This window comes from Gavialis gangeticus, unplaced genomic scaffold (assembly GCF_001723915.1).
Source record: "Gavialis gangeticus isolate Ggan-Ray unplaced genomic scaffold, GavGan_comp1, whole genome shotgun sequence".
NCBI classification, from domain to species: domain Eukaryota; kingdom Metazoa; phylum Chordata; order Crocodylia; family Gavialidae; genus Gavialis; species Gavialis gangeticus.
The window spans coordinates 28147394-28154223 of NW_017729026.1; positions in this window are offsets into that span (position 1 = coordinate 28147394).

The window sequence follows — 6830 nt, forward strand, 5'->3', positions numbered from 1 at the left end:
CTGTGGAGATTTTTCACCTTCCACCATCACCGGAGGCATGATCCCTCCTCTTTAGATCTCTTGAGAGTATCTTAACTTTTGCAGCAGCAGGATGTTGGCTGCTTTGGTCTTCTTGCTTTACTTGTGGCATGTTAAGGAGGTATATCTTGTGGTTGTGTCCAGGTCGACTGCATAGTTCTGCTAGGAGGTTAGACAATGGATTGGTATAGATGATTTGGTTAGGGATAATCGTGCTTCAGGAAGGGGGCTGGACTAGGTCACTTCCAGCCCTACTTCTCTCTGACTCTATGATTCTAAGTGGAAAGCTAAATAAGCAGCCTGCACCCAAGTATCCATCTCAAAATGTATAAGCAGTGTTGTCATGCGGTGCCATTAAATGTACACATTTGTCTTCAAAGTTGGAGCAATTGGCCTCTCACTCTCAAGCCAGAATAAGCTTCAAGCCAGTAGCTCTCAAACTTTTATTATAGACTTTCTTCTGAATACTGAACTATTATTGTATACTTTCTTCTGGGGCCACAATATTTTTTTCTTCCCACACCGGGAATGGTACAAAGTTGAGGATTTATTTGAATTCTTAGGGTGAAACCCAATAACAGAGGTCACATCACATCCTGGCAAAATCATATGTGAGCATAGGCTTTTATGTAGAAGATAGCGTTATGTATTATACTATCAGAATAATTCAGTCAACTTTAGTTACCTATTGACATTTTATTTCAACAAAGGTCCAAAGTCATGACATTGCTCTCTTATTTGCTCCTTCACCATGAAATAACTTAGTTTAAAGGGAAACAGTGTTTGAAAAAAAAATGGTTTTTATGAAGACTATCTCCTGTCTTAACTAATTGAACTTTAATGCGGCATCTGAAACTTCAAAGATGTGTGAGTGCCCACATTCCCAATTTTCTTATGACTAATTCCTTATTAAAGAGACACCTTTTGGCTAGCCCCTAATGATAACCAGATGCTTGATTTTTCTAAGAAAAAAAATAACAGCTCAAGTGCCAAATTATATCCTTCTGCAGATACATGATTGCATTATTATCTTACTGTGATGCATAGGAATAACATTCCACTACTGTGATTATCAAAAGAATATTTAGTCATCCAAAATGTGTCATGAATTTAATAACAATTTATAGCCAAGTTAACCCCACATACTGGAGAATGTTGTTTTTTTCCGTCTTTTTCTGCCCATCTCTTTACTTTCAATCTATTGTAAATCTACATGCTATCATATGATCATTAAAATTCAAAATACACAATAATAGTTTAGTTAATTTCAAACTTGTTTTTTCTTCAGCACAAGATGGTTATTTCTCTTAATGAGGCTGTAAGCTCATGAAGGAATACAACAATAAAAACCAGGAAAGGTCACAGGCAATAAAGTTCCAGTGAAATTTTACTGCTTAACAACAGAGAAACAGTGAGTAAACATCAAAGTATGCCCCACAAGTAGGATTTCTTACCCATGCCCACAAATTTACGTTCAGTTCTCTCTTCCTATTCTTAGAACACCTGTGTGAGCCCATGTTGCTATTAGCACATCACTTGCCTGTTATTACTGGTGTTTTCAGATTGACCCAGATCCTTACCTGAAATTCCCTAAACAACTGAAACTATAGATACTATATGTAGCAGGCTTACCTTTTCAGAGCTTGGATTGAGTCCCAGGATCTAGGGTCTGCTGTTTGATTGGTGGAGCCCACCCACCAATCCGGAGGCAGCACAAGGGAAGCAATGCCCTGCCCTTTTCCAAAGGGAGGGGGTAAGGAGCAACTGGACCTGAATCAGAACTGCACCAGCCAGGCCTGGAGGACTTCAGGGGTGGAGCCCCTGAAGAGTATAAAAGGGGAGTGTGCTCAGCAGGCTAGGCAGATGCGGTGAGGGACTCAAGAAGAGTGGAGCCAAGAAAAGCTGGGGAGCTCTTCCCCCAGCAGGCAGTAGGCCCAAGGTTCCTGAAGCTGCCACTGGAGGAGCAGCCTTGGGAGCAGTGTGAGACTGCTCGGGCTGTTGATGGCACGCAGGATGGTGTGTGGAGACCTAGCCCTGGGAGCAGTGTGAGACCACTTGGGCCCATCATGGTGCATGGTTTGGTGTATGGAGCCCAGGCTTTGGGAGCCACAAGCATGGCTTGAGCCTGCAACCCCAGCAGGGCCAGTGGACTACACGATTTATGGAGTAGCACACAGGGCAAGGGCCTTCAGGGCTGCAGTGAGGTGGCTCAGGTCCCATCTCACGGCAAGCAGCCAGGTCCTACGGTGCGCAGGGCGGCTTATGGGCCCAAGGCTTGGGAGCCAGGGAGCAGCGGAGGCTGCTTGGGTTAGCCACCCTGCGTGAGGATGAATGGCCAGAGCCTGAAGGGGCCAGCCTGTGCTAAAAGAGCCCTTGGTGCCAAAGCCAGGGCATGGGGAAATAGTAGTGCTCCAGCATGAGGCCCAGCACCCAGAAGCCAGCAGCAGTGGTGCAGCAGCTGAAAGATGCTGAGGCCTCTGTGCACAGAGCAGGGCACAGGGTCGGAAGGAACCCAGCAGCGCGGGAGAGGCCTGGAAAGGCACTCCAGTAGAGGAGACCCTATTGAGCTTTGCCCTGACCACCGCCACCTGAGGGAGCATGAGTTATTGGGCCCTTGGGTCCCACAGGGGAAAGATGTTTGGGGCAGGCAACCCCAGAGAAGGGGCTGGGTAAGCAGCCCCCCGAGTCAAGGCCCTAAGGGGAGGGGCCCCTGGTTCTTCCTGGACACCCCCCCAAGGGACCCCATTGGAAGAAGGACTATCTCTTGCCATGGGTCAGGGACTATATTATGGAATAGATGATATTAAGATTGTTCATGTTTGCACGTTCAATTTTGTAATTGAAATGTTGTATTGTGATGTTGTATTGTGTTGAAATTGTTTTATTGTGATGGGTAAATAGTGTTATTTAGGGTTTGACCTGGGTAATTGGTTAATGTTCACTGTGTAAAAATATGTATATGATATTTAGTTTTATGTTTATACAATGTATTGAGTTATAATATACATATAGTTGAGAACTTTGGGCCTAGGCTAACTCTATAGAAGAAAGAGGGATCCACTCGAAATTCTGGCATGCATCTCTCAGCACCTACTCCTGCCTACCCATCCCATTCAATTAAGAATAGGGCACACCCTTGGGTGTACCCAGGTTACATATGATCAGAAAACAAGGCAGGATAGGAATGCTTTCTAAAGTTTCAAGCAGACCTGTAAAAGAATCATGACAAACCCCCTTGGATCTTAAAATTAACATGAAAACAGAATCAAAACAGAAGATTTAACCAAAATGTGTTGACTAAAAATTTTCATATGTGGCAGCAGTACTTCATATTCGTACCAGCATTATTCCAGTGAAACTACATATTACTTGCAAATTAACAGCAAATATTGTCCACATATTAAAATAACCCTGGATCTTTTCTGTACTTAAATGGCAGTGCTCAATGACCCAAAAATATTGAAGGAAGACTTAAGCAAACAATTATGCAAAAATCTTCTTGGTGAACAGAGATCCTTTTACTGTTTGTGAATGGTCCATGGACCATTTAATAATTTTCTTGCATGCATTCATGATTCAAAATTATCTACAGATCATTTTCATGCATAATATTTAGTTTACGAATTGTTCAGAACCAGGTCATTGTTAGAATTCAATATTCAAGATGTGAGTTTTATTTGTTAGTTTTGAATGGACACTAGGTCCAAACTTTAATGGTATTTAAACAACTAAGGATGAAGATAGGATTTTTTAAACTACCTATGGACACCTAGGAGCTATATCCATTAAAAGATTTAGACATACGTTTTTAAATAGGCTATATATTAAATAGTCATTGGATATGTAACCCAAGTGGTACTCCAAGACGTACCCTCTCTCCAATAGAAGGGATTAGAGCAGGTGTACGAGTGCTGTGGGAGGTATAGGGACCCTCCTTCCCCTATACAGCAGAGCCAGATCACCGATGGGGACCTAACCATACACCTCTTAATGAGAGACACAGTGGTGGGAACATAACATATATAAACCAGGGGATATAGGGGACACTACACTACCCTGAGGGGATGGGATTCAATAAAGGTTAGGCATTTACATTTGTAGACATATTCATCCACTTAACAAGAGACAGGTTAAACAAAGTATAAAATGCAAACAACACAACAGACAATACTGGTTGACAAAATATAAAATGCACAAAATACAAAATGCAAAATAACAAGAGATATAGGGCGTAGGTACCTGGAGGGGGGAAGAGGGAAAACACAGTGACCCCCTCCACTCCAACAAGAATTTCACCCTATCACTTCACTCACCCCTACATGACCCAACAAGGGCTTGAACTCAGATCTCCTACATAGTTGACAGTAACTGTACTGCAGAGCTACTAGTGCTAGAATTGCTATAGGCTGCTAGGACTTTTGACCTTCTGGGAGCCCCTGCCTCATGTCAAGCTGCCTTGCCTCTCACTAGAGAAACCAGAAGCAGAGCTCTGAGCCTCTCAGGTCACTGCACTGCTTCTTGCTGGTGCTGGGCGGGGAACCCCTCCTGCGGCTGCAGCCTCTCCCTGGGGATCCTGGAGCCCAGCGGGGAGCCTCTCCTGCCAGCCACACACTGCACTGCTGAGAGTTCAACTGCTGCCTGCAGGTCCCGCTGTTTCAGGCTCATCTGGGGCAATTGCTCCCACCCGGCTGGCCCAGCACTTGCCAGCTCTTTGAAACACTTTCCTCATCATCCCTTGCCAGTCTCCCCGAGTCAGCTGCGTTACCCCTTTTATCTCCCTCCAGATGATCCGAGGGGCCAAGCAAGGGATATGAAGGGTGAGTCTCCGGGGCCTGATGGATGAGGAAAGGGAATCCCAAGCCCTCCAATCATTTTTTACCCTTTCAAAACCCCTGGGCCAAATCACTACCAGCTAGCCTGTCACAGATAAAATACAGAAACAATCCCTGCACAGGGGCACAACTTAGGGGCATTTATACACATGCTCCAGGAGTGGAGAGGGGAAGCAGGGTGCACTTTAATTAGAGCAACTCTGAGAGCCGCTCCAATTAAAAGCACCCAGAGCATCACATGTATCAGTGTCTTTTTGCTGAAAAATGGCAGTGTGGGAACTTTAACCAAAGCTCATCGAATTTAGCCTGAATCTATAAATCCTTAAATACCTTTAAAAATCCAGCTCGTACACTCTAGTTTTCCAGATTGAGATTACTTATTTTCTCAATGTTAAGTATGAATGTCATTTCCTACTGTGACAGCACTCATGCAACTAAAGTTAAGCACGTGTATAACTGAATGTAGGATCACAGTCTTAAACCATATAGTATTGTTTCTTTTTCCTGCTTGGATGGCACTTGAAATGAATAGCTTTTAGTCCAACTGCTCAGAGGCCTGAGTTCAAAATCAGTATTCCATATACATTCCTCAACATTCACTTAAATTTGCCATTCTCAGAAATATCTCTGCTAATAAATTCTTTCACTAAAATAGTTTCTGAAAGCACTGAACTATAGGAGTGTAAACTATAGTGACTCTGGGTTTCTGATAAGAGTATTTTCACTATTTTATTCCAAGATATTTATCCTGTTCTAATCAGAAGTCGTCTATGAATATGTGTACCAACCCCACATTATATAGTATCTCAGAGTGAGAAAATATGTGAGAAATGTTCTATTGTAAAAAAAATATTCCATAAACATACTACTGCTTTTGGGAGTCGTATGATATATTGTACTATCTATATATATTCTATATATCTATAGAGATCAATCGATTGATCAATCAATTGATCGATATAATTTTTCTTGGCAGTTTTTTCTTTTCAAATCTGATAAGAGCAATTGCTGCGTGTCCATGGCCCACTTTTGTCAAGCTCAATGTACATCTGTAGCATTTCAAATTTCACTTGAATGTATCAAATCAGAATTTGTATTTTGTACTACATCCTATATCATGTATATACTTAGAGCAACACAGACTAACAAATAGAATAATGAAGGCCCTTGCCCACAAGATAATAAAAAAACATCAGTTTCGTTATTAAACTCACTTGAAAAGAACCTTGAAGAACACTTAGCTCAAATTCCTATCCTGGCTGTTATTGTTGCCCTTGCTTTTTCTCACAGCTTTCCCTTTTACTTTTTTGGTGAACCACAGTGAAACACTTAGCTTCAGCTCCTCCTATTCCTTACAGCAGACAGGAAATCCATCCTCCTCCCTCCCAAGACACAGCTCCTTAGGAATCCTCAGATTGTGTAGAGCTACCACAGCTGGTTCAGCACCACTCACTTTCCTACTACATCTGGGTACATGTTAAGGCAATGGATCTTGGGGAACCATACTATGCTGACTGTCTGCTTGGCACAGCTGATTACTACGTTACTATTTCAATGACCAAGGTCCACAATGAATTTCCAGTATGTATTTTTTTTTCATTTATAGGATAAGGCCATAATCTTGAATTGGGCTTTTTTTGCAAGTGCAGGGAGTCTACCTGCAAGGATCCACTCCTAGGAGCTGGGATAGAATTACATTATGCTTAGGATAGGGAAGCTTTCAAAGAGAAGTTTGCTTTAATAAGGGACTGAAGGTTAAATTCGCCCCTGTACAGAGTATCAGCACAAGGTTTATAAACTGCTTGGGTCAGATTTATAGAAGTATTTAGGTGCCTAAAAATGCACAAGATTGAATTTCACCCTGTCTGAATATTGATATAAGGACTCTTAGATTTGTTCTGCTTAAATCCATAAATGAGTGTTAATTCTGTATTTTACTTATTACAACTTAATAATGTATGATGTGATTTCTAACAAAGC